This window comes from Pelodiscus sinensis, chromosome 31 (assembly GCF_049634645.1).
Source record: "Pelodiscus sinensis isolate JC-2024 chromosome 31, ASM4963464v1, whole genome shotgun sequence".
NCBI lineage: Eukaryota > Metazoa > Chordata > Testudines > Trionychidae > Pelodiscus > Pelodiscus sinensis.
In genome coordinates this window covers 3,742,160-3,755,531 of record NC_134741.1, presented here as the reverse complement: position 1 = coordinate 3,755,531, position 13,372 = coordinate 3,742,160, and the positions used below count along the sequence as shown (strand labels likewise).

The following is a 13,372-nucleotide window of genomic DNA, read 5'->3' as shown; positions in this document are numbered from 1 at the left end:
GGGATTCAAATTCTTTGTGCGCCCCCTGGAGGGAACTGAGGTTGTGACCTGTCCCTGGGCTCAAGGTGAAACATTGGGAACTACCGTTACTCCTCATGGAACAAGGTGTACCGGTAGTTCGAATTAGAGAGCCTAATTCGAACTTCCTACTCCATGCTGCGTGTAGCTGCGGGCACAGAGTCCGCACTAAGGGGGATTTAAAAATGGCGGCGCCCGGCAAGATGCAAATGAAGCCCAAGATATTTAAATCCCCGGCTTCATTTGCAACTTCGAATGACTACATTAGTCACCCTAGTTCAAACTAGGGTGACAGTGTAGACATACGCTAATAGTCCTACTTACAGCAGATTCGTTAATAAAGAAATTAAGACGCAGATCTTATCTTTCAGTAAAAACTAAAACAATAGTCTGGTAGCACTTTAAAGACTAATAAAACATATAGATAGTATCATGAGCTTTTGTGGGCACAGCCCACTACTTCAGATGACCGGACGATCTGTGGCCTTGCTTTGCCTTGCCGACTTTTCTGATCTCGGGCTCGTGGTTTGATACTTTACACAGCACACAAGCCTCTGAGTGTTCAGTCATTAACCAGCTCCGGGAAGGATATATGTGAAAATATCTGTTCACAGAGTAATGAGCCTCTTCCCTCCGGCCTCTGTCATCCTGGGGTGTGCAATGCCCTAGGTGAGGGGCTGGGCCTTTGGGCCTGAGCATCCCTTGACCCCTGCTGTGACCATCAGTGTAAGGGGCTGGCTGTGACACAAGCAGGCCAGCCTGGTGACCAGGCAACCTGGGGTAGTGGGGGGAGGGAGCTGTCTGTGAGTGAGTCCAGGTAAAGGCTGTTGCAGGGCCTCTGAGAAGCTGACATGTGATCACTGGGATGGCCATGTTGATCTTCCAGCCAGTGGGGGATACCCAACCCAATCCCTACCTACCAGCCACCATCAGGCTGAGAAATGGGCTCCAGGACTCCAGCAGGCCAGAGCCAGAGCCACATGCACAAATTTGCCAACACAAGGGGACCTACCTCTGCCACAGGCTGCCCTGTAGGCCCAGGTCCCGCAGCCAGAAGAGCCCCCAGGAAGACACCCAAATGGAGAAGGGTCCACAGCCATTCTGTGCTGCCTGGTGACACAGCATCACTGGGGATTGAAATAACTGAGCTCTGGGGCCCCAGCCTCTTGCCCAGCTCCTGTCACACTCTAGGGCTGAGCCATGGGGCACTGGGCAAGGACTGCAGAAGCTGAAACCTGAGGGAGCCAGCACAAGCCACCATCCCAGGCCTCCCTCTGACAGGAGCAGAAGGGGATTGAGGCTCAGGTTGTGTAACTTGACCAAATCACAAGTCTTGCTGTGAGCAGGATTTGAACACACACAGAGAAACCCTACAGGGTTCCAAGTCCCACACCTTCACCACTCGGGCATCACAGCTATGAGCACAGCTGTGAGCACATCAGTGCCCCCAGGGTGTCAGCTGATGGTCAGGGCAGTGTGCCCCCAGGATGTCAGCTGACGGTCAGGGCAGTGTGTGTGTGTGTGTGTGTGTGTGTGTGTGTGTGTGTGTTACCGAGAAAAGGTTTAACGTCCATGCCCTTACCTCTGGGACTGGGGTCCCATCATGGAGGGCAGCCAACAGGCTGACAGATGCCTTGAGTTAATAGGAAGAGCTTATAACATCTCAGATTTTAGCTTCTAGGATACAGGATCCCTGCACAGCGGGCAGTCTAGGGAAGACTGAGAGATGCCCCAAAGGATCTGTCACCTGGGAGTGACACGATCCAAACACCCAAGCTTCCTATACCTGTCCCTTATGACCGGCTGAAGTTCTTTTAAATTGTGCTTGATTCTGTTACAGCAACTGAAGGAGTCAGGTTAAAAACTTAAACAGTTACAGGTTTATTAAAAAGACTTATAAAAGCATATGGTTACAAATGGCTATTGCTCTATTTCTTAACTGCTAGCAAATATAGATTTTAAAAATGGTTACAAAGAAAATAAAGATAGAAAATAGAAATAATGGTACCAAGTGACAGCTTAATCTTTAAAGAGCTCTAAGTCTATGTGTACACTTAAGACAAAGGACCACATCCAGGTACAATTTTTACCCCTTTCTGTGCCTCTCGACTCCAGCGGGTCAAGCCAGGGCCGGTCCCTCAATTCCTAGGAAAGACGAATACGAGGTGGGCATCCCCGTGGAACCTCGGGAGGTCAAACACCTAACCCGACCAGCAGATAGATGGTAGGTTGACACTCAGAGTAAATGTGCTGCTGGACCCATCTTTATACCCCTGGGGGCCTGTATCCTCTTTCTTATCTTAAGATGCCAAATTGTACTGGTCTGTTTTGTGGCGCCAGTTCTTAGAAGCAAGTTTCAAATAATTTACACTTGCAAGAGAGAGAACTACATGTTGAGTACTAGACATTTTTTTACTGGGCGAGAGATTCCTCCCCCCGCGGATGGCTGTGTGTTCGTATCAATATGGGTTTCAGTCAAGGGCACTCCTCGGCAGCCTCTTGGTCAGCAATTGGCATATCTCTGTTTACAGCCTTTCAAAGTCAATGAGCCTGCAAGCAAAAATGGATGTTACAAGGGGGGGTTCCTGTCTGGCTACACAGGGTCAGGGAAACTGGTAACTAATCCCAGTGCCCAGGCCTGACCTTACCTGCTACACAGAATTCACAGGACAAACCTGGCTCCCCAAGCACAGGGGGAGTTTGGGGGCTCATTGATGTGCATGTCTGTCTGGGGTTACTGGGCATCTGGCCTGCTTTGCTGAGTTCCGGATTCAGCTTTACTAAAACCCCCCTCATTCGCCTGCACCCAGGAGTGTCCATGTCACTGGCTCAGGGGTTTCTCTCCCCAGTGCACTGCAGAGAAAGCCCAGAGAAAGGCTCAAGGAGTCCAGAGCAGAGAGAGCTGGGATTCTAGTCCCATTGATCCCCTCAACACACAACCCAAGGCGGGCCACATCCCTAATCCTGTGCCCTGATTTATGTACCCTCCCACATCCTCACCCCTGCTCTGAGCTCCACACTCCTGACATCCCTGCTTTGAGCCTCCCACACTTTAATTTCTTACAGGTAAAGTCCTATCACAACCTCTCCCCCCGCCCTTCAACTTCCCGCCCAGAGGGTGGTGCCCAATACAACAGTCCCTGTAAGAAATGTGTCACTTTCACCCCTGGGAGCAGCTCAGCCAGGCAAAGGGGCTGCCTGGGGCAGGACATTAGCCCTGGAGGGCAGGGGTGGGTGTGGCAGTGACATCACAAGGACCTTTTGCAGCCCCTCAGCTTATTGGCTAAAGGAGGTTGGGAGGTGATGACCTCACAGAGAGTCTATGACAATGGCCAGGTGGGACAGGCTGCAGGGCAGGGGCCATCTCAGAGCCCCCCATGGCTTTGCTGCAGGGAGTCTCCTTCTTGAGATCTGCCCTTGAGGCCAGAGAGAGAACAAGGGTCACAAGCACGAGTGTGAGGAGGAGCCTTGTTGGAGCCTTCTCCTTTCCCACGACTAACTGACCTAGAAGACAGACGTCCCTGTGGAGAAGGAAAGAGTCATCAAGAAGGTGGGTAATGACACAGCAGGGCTATGTCTAGACTGGCATGATTTTCCAGAAATGCTTTTAACGGAAAAGTTTTCCATTAAAAGCATTTTCAGAAAAGAGCGTCTAGATTGGCACGGACACTTTTTCGCAAAAGCACATTTTGTGGAAAAGCGTCTGTGGCTAATCTAGACGCGCTTTTCTGCAAAAAAGCCCCGATTGCCATTTTCGCAATCGGGGCTTTTTTCCGGAAAACAAATCTGAGCTGTCTACACTGGCCCTTTTGCGCAAAAGTTTTGCACAAAAGGACTTTTGCCCGAATGGGATCAGGATAGTATTTCCACAAGAAGCACTGATTTCTTACAGTAGGAAGTCAGTGCTTTTGCGGAAATTCAAGCAGCCAGTGTAGACAGCTGGCAAGTTTTTCCAGGAACACTGCTGCTAGTCTAGACACAGCCCAGGGGAATGCGCTCAAGTAGTAATACTTACTTAGTATGTGAAAGGCAGTGGGGTCAATACCCATGTTCTTCAGTGATGTGTGGTCCCTATTTTTTTTTCACAAGCAGAGCCAGCCAGATGACCAAATGCCTGCAGTGGCCCCTCCCTCTTCCTACTCACTCACCTCAAAAGCCAGCCACGGCTTATTTCCAAATCTGGAAACCTCATTGCACAAGGGATGACGCCCCTTTCGAAATAGCTATTTTGAAATAGTGGTAGTGTGGACGCTCCCCTGCTGCTATTTCAAAATAGCTCCTGCCCGGGGCCATTCAAAGTACTTACTCCCCAGTGCCTTCTGGGGCTCTAACTCGAGGTAGAGTATCCACCGGCGGTTTCTTGTGCAACAACTCTTTTGTGGAAGAGTTCTTGTGCAAAAGCTCTTGCAGAAGAACGCGTCCACACTGCCACATGCTTTTGTGCAAGAGATGTGCTTTTGTGCAAGAGCATCCATGGCAGTGTGGATGCTCTCTTGCACAAGAAAGCTCTGATGGGCATTTTAACAATAGGGGCTTCTTGCGCAAGATATTCATGTTGCCTGTCTACACTGCCCTCTTGTGGGAGAGCTCTTGCACAGGAAGTCTTATTCCTCATGGGAGAGGAATAACTCTTCTGGAAGAAGCCCTGTTTTCCAACGCTCTACTGTAAATTTACTTGTGCAAGAATGTGTGTGCAGTGTAGACGCTCTGCAAGTTTTTGCACAAAAAGCCTGTAGTGTAGATGTAGCCCCCGAGAGGGATTGCGGCAGAAATCTCCAACTGAGTGAAGACAGGGCTCATGCTGCAATTAGTTAGATGCCGATACTAACAGCCCCACTGCTGGTAACTCACAGAGGCCCTTGTTGCCCTAGGAAGGGGTATGGCCAAAACACAGGCATCACTGTGAGTAGGATTTGAAACTGCACAGGGAAACCTTTTTTGATTTCAAGTCTAATGCCTTAACCACTCAGCCATCACAGCTCCCTGTCTTGGGAGACCAGGTAAACTGGTAAATAATGCCAGTACTCAGTCCTAACGTCACCTGCCACAGAATTCACACAGCAAACCATTTCAACAGTTGTGCAGAGGAGTCCTGGCTGTTCTGGTCTTAGGTTGCCTTGGAGGTGAGTTCTGCTTCCAGGTCTTCTCTCCTCCTTGGTCTTCCTTTCCCTTTTCCGCCCTCTTCTCTTCTCCCCCTTTTTTTCTTCTTGCTGATCTCCTTCTTGGACCCCAGTTTATATAGAGAAACTCAATACTGCTTAGTTCTTTCTTAACCTATTATTTTAGTATAATTTCACTCACCAATCATAACATACTGTCACAGAATTATCCACGACTATTGGTAAGCAGTCTTATGCCAGACATAACACTGTTGATTAAGTTTTCTCTACCTACCTTGAGATCTGTTTCCTTCCTGGTGACAGTGGGTGCCATTAGAATAAGATCCCTTCTCACATCCTAGTGTGACACTATTTCAATGTTATTTAGCTGGAATGTGAGCATGTGACTCCGGGCTTTACAGCTAATTGTTGCTGCTCTTCAGTATGTCTGCAGAAGAAGGCTTCAGTTTAGACCTACTGACTAGCTACAAGCCTTTCCATAGGGTTACAGAAAAACCACATTATTACATAGGACCTTTCCAGGCCAAAGACAGAAGGATCCACAAGCACCAATAAAGTAAGGTAAACACAACTGTGAAGGGACTTGAACCTTCAAACTTCCAAGTCAAAGTCAGATGCATTATCCATTAGGCCAAACAGTGTTGCCTTACATAGCATTGGACTTTCTGAAGTGTGTGGGTAGGTAAAAGTCTACTTAGTCCATCAGGTTTTATTATTTTCCTTGTTTGGCGGTTTAGAAATCACGTCTGAGCAGGTGAATTATTCTTATTTTGTGTAACTAAGGATTGCAGCCCAGGGATTTTTCCTGAGTCTATGTTACTTCACGGCTATCTACAACCTAGGCTATCTCCATACTGCATCTCTCTTCCCCAAAAGCTCATGCAAATGAAGTACAGATTATCATATTGCCATGCTCATTTGCATAATTAATTGGGGTCCGTTTTTGCACAAGAGGCTTTTGCACAAAAAGGAGCTGGGTAGACTGGGGCTCTTCCTGCCTCCTGTTTCCCCTGGCTGCAGCCTGGCCACCGCCTCTTTCCTGTCAACCCCATGGGGCCAGGGGAAATGCAGGGGGCCATGTCACAGTCTGGTTGGGGGCGGTGACCTGTTCATGCTGTGATGGGGGAGGGGAGAGTGTCACATGGCTTCTACTAGAGCAGCGGGGATGGGGCAGCTGGATGGAAGCCAGGAGAGCAGAGGCAGCCTGAGAGTCACAGGGTCTCACCAAGAGCACAAGCTGTAGGTCTGATGGTGTAATGGGAAACACTCTAGCCTTGGAGCCCTGCAAGCTGAGTTCAAAGCTCAGTGGGACTTTTCTGGGCTGATTGCTGCAAAATCTTCTCACTTCATGTGCTTTGACTTCCTTGTTCCTAGGCTGGTGAAAAATGAGTTTGTGCCCTCTGCTGGGTGTCTAATGCCCACTGGGCACTTTAGCCACATGACAGCATAAATTATATTTCTGGATGAGCAGGAATATGTGTCTTTGATCTTGTAACTAACATGGTTAGGTCCAGTGATGGTGTCAGCAGAGTAAATATGAGGAAAAAGTTGGCCACAGGGTTTGTTGCAAGGGAAAGTAAAGTGTCCTTCTGCTGTGTTTACTGGACAAACTTCTGAGAGACTCTGCCAAAGAATTAATGGCCACAAATCAGACATTTTCACCAGGAAAAAACAGTTTCCTTTCATTTCAACCAGCCTATGCATAGTCTTAATGACCTTACTACACGTATCTTACTTCAAAGAGACTTTAACACCAGACTACAAAGAGAAATCTCTGAGCTGTCATTCATGCTTAAATTTGACACCTTACAAATGGGCCTTAAAAAGATGCTAATTCCCTTACCCATTACAAAGATAGCTTCCCCAATTATCACCCAGAGTATCATTATCTCAAAGCTACTATCCCACTCTCCCCCTTATCCCCCTTCTGTTCTAAATCTGATTCATCAGTGTTTGCTTTTTTTCCCATTGTATTCCTTTGGGATATATGGTCATGCCAATTCTCTTCCAGAATTTGATCTGAGGAAGTGGGTCTGGCCCGCAAAAGCTCATCACCTAATAAACCATCTTGTTAGTCTTTAAAGTGCTGCACAGTCCTGTCTTTTGTTAGGACAGGAGAGCCAGCGCCACACGCCCTTGTGATTCCTTGGGGGTGTCAGCGCCCAGAGAACCTGCGAGTGCCACCTCTGCAGCTCCTGCAGCCATGGAGAGTGACTCTCCCCTCCCTTGGGATGGGCAATGGCAACACATGGAGCAGCTGGAGAAAACTCTCAGAAAGCAGCCCCATGGCTAAGCTGGTCAAGGCATCTGCCAGATACGGTGGTGGTGAGGGAGGCAGCCCTCTGAGGGATGAAGGGTCCCCTGGCCCCATAGCTGCTGGTGGGGAGAAGTGGAGGGACCCCTGATCCTATATGTCCTGTTGGGGAGCAGTGGAGGGACACCAAGCCCTATAGCTCCGGCCAGGAGGGACCCTGACCCCTTATCTCCTGATGTAGTTTCAGTTTTTCCTGGGCAGATGCTCCACACAGGAGGGATGCCAGCGCACTGGCCCAGCCTGGGCCAGCAGTGATGGTTTTTACTCATGCAGGGAAATTCCCCGGCTTCTCCCCCTCACAGAGCTGCTGCCTCTCCTGGAGGGGGATGAACCGCAGGTGCGGGACAGCTCCCTGCCAGCAGGAACAGCAGCCAAGGCACCAAATATCGCTGGGTCTGCAGCCAGAGTTGGGAACTGGGCAGGGAGCAGGAGGCTTTTGTGTCACACACGTCTCAGGTAGGATGGACCCTCACTGAGCCCAGACTGTGACTGGTCCTAACCAGGAATGTGTCTGGGGCTGGTTTGTGTCACTCTAAGGCTGTGTCTACACTGGGCGTAAGAGCGACGCTGCCGCAGTCGATGTTCTGGGCTCTAGGGAAGAACAGCTGATTGGAACTGAGCTGTGCAGAGTCTTGTAAAGGGAACTGCAACTTCTCTGGATATTTGCTGAGTTTTATATGAGGGTTTATCAGAACGGACGTTGTGGGCTCTGGAACAAGGTGGGTGGGACAGGGAACCTGGTCAGAGATAGGGGAGTTAGCTCAAGTTGTAGAGTGCCTGCATTGCATATAAGAGGCAGTGGGATTGATACCCATGTTCTCCAGCAATCGATTCCATTTTCCACAGGCAGAGCCAGCCAGGGGCTAAGTGCTTCCAGGGGCTCCTTCTCTCTTCCATAAGGCAACAGGCTGGATTCTGCAGTGCAGGGGGTGTCCCTTTTGCCTCCCAGGGAGCAGTTCCCTGACTAAAAGTCAGGCAGGCCAAGTCCAGCCTGTAACACCCAGCAGAGCGGATTCCTCTGCCTGGGGAGAGCAGGAACAGACCAGCACTTGGGAGCTTGGCTGCCAGCTGCTTAGCACATCTGGACACAGAAGAATCCCAAGACTTGGTTCTGCCAGGCTCCAGTTTCCCCTCTTCTGTTTCTTTTCAGCTCCCTGCAAACTGCCTCCCAGCTGTGGGTGAGGCTGAGTGTGTGTGAAACCAGCTGCGCTTTGGATGATTTTGTTAATTGTTTAAAAAGCCTTATGCACCTCTTCTGCCTGGGGAGGTGGCTGTAACCATCCTTCCTGTGTATCTATACCAGAGTCTAAGGGTACGTCTAGACTACAGGGTTTTGTCGACAGAAGTTTCTGTTGACAAAGAGCGTCTAGACACATTCAGTTCTGTCGACAAAGTAAGCTGCTTTGTCGACAAAACCCTGTAGTCTAGACGCAACCCTACAGGCAATAACACCTTATGTCAATTCCTAAGTGCCCCCTTAAGAGATTTAGCAAATTCATTTAAACCTTTGCATCTGCATGTGTCACATTTTGGATTTCTATTGTGCAGGGATTCTTAAACTGTGACCACAAACCCCTAACGCGTTCCTGTGTCAATGCATGTAAACCAGGCAAACCCATCGCTCAACTAAAACCAGTTCAAACCTGCTGTGTGTCTGGTTTGTATTCCCATCAATTCAACAAGGCTGAGATCTGAATGCCCATTGGCAGGTCCTTGGTCTCCATGGGCTGGGCTGTGCAGAAGAACAAGAACCACGCCTAGCGGGGGAGGAATGGCCACGAACAATCTTATGGAGTTTGATTTAGCAAGTCCAACTAAGAATCACGACATCAAATCCAGAGGGTACCCTACCAGCTTCCAGTACTTCTGCTCTTTGCTTCCTTTGGGTTCCCGCAGCAGGGACATAGCCAGGCTCAAGTGAAGAAAGCCAACTCTCGCTACGTAGGGTATGTTTACACTTGCACCCTCTTTTCAAAAAGGGATGCAAATGTAAACATTCAAAACTGTAAATGAAGCCGGGATTTAAATATCCCACACCTCATCTGCATAATCACATGATGGTGCTATTTCAAAATAAAAAGGCTGTGTAGATGCAGTTATTTCGAAAGAAACCCCTTTTTCCAAAATAACCATTAAACCTCTTTTTATAATGGATAAGTCACACCAGGGAGGCAGCAAGAGGAACCCACCCCATCACCCAACCTCCAGGGCAGGGGAGGCCACGCCACATGCCTCCCATAGGTGCCTGGTCTGACTCACCTTACTTCCCCAGGCTGGCACCCAGGGGCATCCTCAGCTGATGTCACCCGCCCCCCATCACATAGGAATTGGGCTCATTGCAAGTACAGGAGCCACACTTATCTGGGCACCAAGGAAAGCCACAATAGGAGAAAAGGCTGTAACGCTGCCTGGCTTTGAACCAAAAACCCTTTGGGGATAAGGCAAACAGGATAAGCTCTATGCCACAAAAACAGCTTTGAAGGGGACTCTTCTCCTGTACTTAAACTTGGACAAAAATTCTGTTACTAACTCTTTGGCCAACTCAGATTGCTGCAGGGCAAAGGAATTCTCTGTTATTAATTCTGTGCCCTCAGGAAGGGACCAAACAGAAAGAGGCCAGGTCCTCACCAGGGGACTCCAACCCAAACCCTGAGACCCAGGGGTTACCAAGCCAGATCATCAATGCTTGCTTCACTTTTCCCTCCCCTCCACTTTACCAAACCTCAAAGGCAACTCTGGAGTCCCAGTGGCTGGGGGAGATGTGCATGTTAGAGCCTCTGCCCACTGAGCTGTAGCATTCTGTGCCCAGAGAGCCAGACACTGCCAGGGTTGGTGGGAAATGTAAGTCAAAGGTGTTGTCTGGGACCATAGAGTAGAACAATTTTATGACTGCTTTTTTGTGTGTATTTGTGTGTTTGTTGAGCTTGGTGTGATGGCTTAGCTGGTTACATCACTTGAGTTGTCAGCAAAACATCCTGGATTCAATTCCCCCTGGTGCCTTGTTGCAGCCGTTGTTCACATTTTCCTGTGTCCTTCTTTGACACAGAATAGGCCTCCCCAGGCCACCCATGGCACTGCTGGTTCAGGAAAAGGCTGATTGGGGAGGAGTGTTGGGAAGAAGGAAACCACAAACCTGGAGCAGGTGCAGAGGCTGCTGTGACTGGCACTGGCAAGGCAGGGCTCTGACTGCAATTGCTGGGACAGGAGAGCCAGCACCACACACCCTTGTGATTCACTGGGGGTGTCCGTGCTCAGAGAGCCTGAGGGTGCAACTTCTGTAGCTCCTGCAGCCATGGAGAGTGATTCTTCTCCTCCCTCCCTTGGAATGGGCAATGGCAACACATGGAGCAGCTGGGAGAAAAGTCCCAGAGAGTGGCCCCATGGCTAAGCTGCCCAGGCACCTGCCAGGTTTGGGGGAGGTGAGGGATGCAGCCCCCAGTGGTGCCTGGCCAATGTCTCTGCTCTTCCCACTATCCCGCCTTACATAGCTGGAGTCGGCTTCCTTCAGTCGAGCTTGGCCGTGTCCCCGCAGTGAGAAGCCAAAGGGAGCAAAGAGCAGAAGTACTGGAAGCTGGTGGAGATGCCCTCTTGGTTTGATTTAGTGAGTCTTAGGGTACGTCTAGACTACATGCCTCTGGCGACAGAGGCATGTAGATTAGGCTACCGGACATAGTAAAATGAAGCGGTGATTTAAATAATCGCCGCTTCACTTAAATTTACATGGCTGCCGCGCTGAGCCGACAAACAGCTAATTAGCTGTTTGTCGGCTCAGCGCGATAGTCTGGACGCTCCTGGGATGAGGCATACCTGGGTGGTCGACAAATACCTTTGATGTCGGCAGGGGAGCATCCAGACGTACCCTTAGTCATTCCTCCCTCAAAGGAGGAGAGCAGTGTGGACATACCCTGTGTGAAAAGAAGGGAAGAGGGCACTCCTGTCACTGAGGAGCAGGGCGCATGGATCCCACTCTGTCCTGCAGAAAATGAACCAGCTGAGCACTTTGCAGAGAACAGGCCAGAATCCTGCTGGGAGAGGCTCCATCATGCACAGACTCTGCGCAGGGCCAGACTGCTGGGAAGAGGCTCTGGCCATGGACTTTCCTCCCCTCTCTGTTACCTCCTGCACCTGGGGCTGAAAGGGACGTGGGCTGCAGGCTGGTCCTGCCCAGCTGCCTTTCCCAATAGGAGCAGAAAATGCTCATGGAAGGGCTCACAAATTGTCCCCAATGCACTGGCCTGAGGGCCTGAATTCTTGATGCCCCTGGGTGCACCCAAATACTCCTTCTGGGGGAGCAGGTTCCTCATCTCACACCCCTCCTGTCTCACTTGGTGCCGTGAGAACCTGCAGCACTAAAAGAAATCCTGAACCTGGCCCCTTCGTCTGTCACTACAGAGTTGACTCTTTTATGGGGGAACAAAACAGTATATAGCCTGGCTAGCTCAGTTGGTAGAGCATAAGACTCTTAATTACATGGTCATGGATTCAAGCCCTATGCTGGGCAAGTCCCTTCTTTAACTCACATTCTCAGTTTGCAAACAATTCACTCTCAGCTTTTACCAGGCTTTTAGAAAGAAAAAGTCTAGTTCTGGGGTCCAGCTTTAGTAGAACCGAAGAGAGAACCAACTGCAATTTCCATCTTCTGAGGAGAAGGGAAGAGGATTTTCTTTTCCTCAGTTCTAGCCACATCAGACCAGGGAGGAGAAAAAATAACCCTCCACCCGCTGATTATCCCCGTCAGCTTCTGTAGCTTCATTTCCTTCCACAGCAGCTCCAGCTTTGAGCTACAAATCTCAAGGGGCTGGTGAGGAAATGAGGAGCTGGCAGCTCGGGTTAGTGGCTTCCCTGAGAACAAGAGGTGGAGTCTTCACAAGGTGCATTCTCCTCCCCCGCAGAGCAGGGTGTTAGAAATGGCTGGGAACAGAACAGTTATCCAAGTTTCATTACCAAGTTGTGTTTCTGTGGTGCAGTGGTTATCATGTTTGCCTAACACAGAAGGGTTCCTGATTCAAAGCCAAGCAGAAACACAGGCTATGTCTACACTCGCAGATTCTTGCGGGAGTAATATGCAAATGAGGCTAAGGGTGGAATATTGCTGAGCCTCATTTGCATACCTAATGATATACCATTTTATTCAGAAGAGGCTCTTGTGTAAGAAGGAGCATCTACACTGCCCCTTTTTGCACAAGAAAAACCCTCTTGCGCAATGCTGTTACACACATTACTTTTCAGGAAGAACAGCATTGCGCAAGAGGGTTTTTCTTGTGCAAGAAGGGGCAGTGTAGATGCTCCTTCTTATGAAAGAGCCTCTTCTGAAAAAAATGGTGGCTCATTAGGGCCAGCCAGCAAGTGGCACAAAGGTTCCCTGAAGTGCTGACTTCAGGTGGTTTGAAACAAAATATCCCACAGCTCAGATGAGGTGGCTGAGCAGATAAGGCAATGGACTACTAATCCATTATGCTCTGCATGCATGGGTTCAAATCTCATCCTCATTGGCTGTTTGCAGCCCTATCTCTTGCTTCTCCCAGAAGTTCAGTGCCAGCCCCTCCTGTACCCCTGCCTGCCCCAGCCCCTCCCACTGCAGCCTGAGGAAAGGGGAAATCTCCACAGAGACACTTCCAGTGTTACCTCAGTTTATATATTTATTGGTTGTGTGGATAGGAAATGGTGAAGTAGAGTGTTATGAGTCCTGATTAACTCAGACTAAGGCAATTGGTTCAAACCATCTATCTTAGTTCGAACTAAGGAAGTTTGCCACTTGGAAGTTTCCTGCCTTTCTGAGTTGCACATGGTACTAGTGCTCTGCACCCCATTCTAATCCTTTGCACTCGGTACCAAATGTTGTGCACACAGCCCAAATTGCTCTGCACTCGGCTCAAAATAGCTGCACATGGTTCAAAATGTTATGCACCCCACCCTCAAA

The 13,372-nt window shown here is 49.5% G+C and overlaps 1 non-coding gene across 1 annotated transcript; it reads left to right on the top strand.

Annotated features, from left to right (window-relative positions):
- Positions 1-12,862: 12,862 nt before the first annotated feature.
- On the top strand, positions 12,863-12,944 carry TRNAS-ACU (transfer RNA serine (anticodon ACU)). Its single transcript has one exon. It is a non-coding gene; the product is annotated as a tRNA-Ser (tRNA).
- The last annotated feature ends 428 nt before the right edge of the window (positions 12,945-13,372 follow it).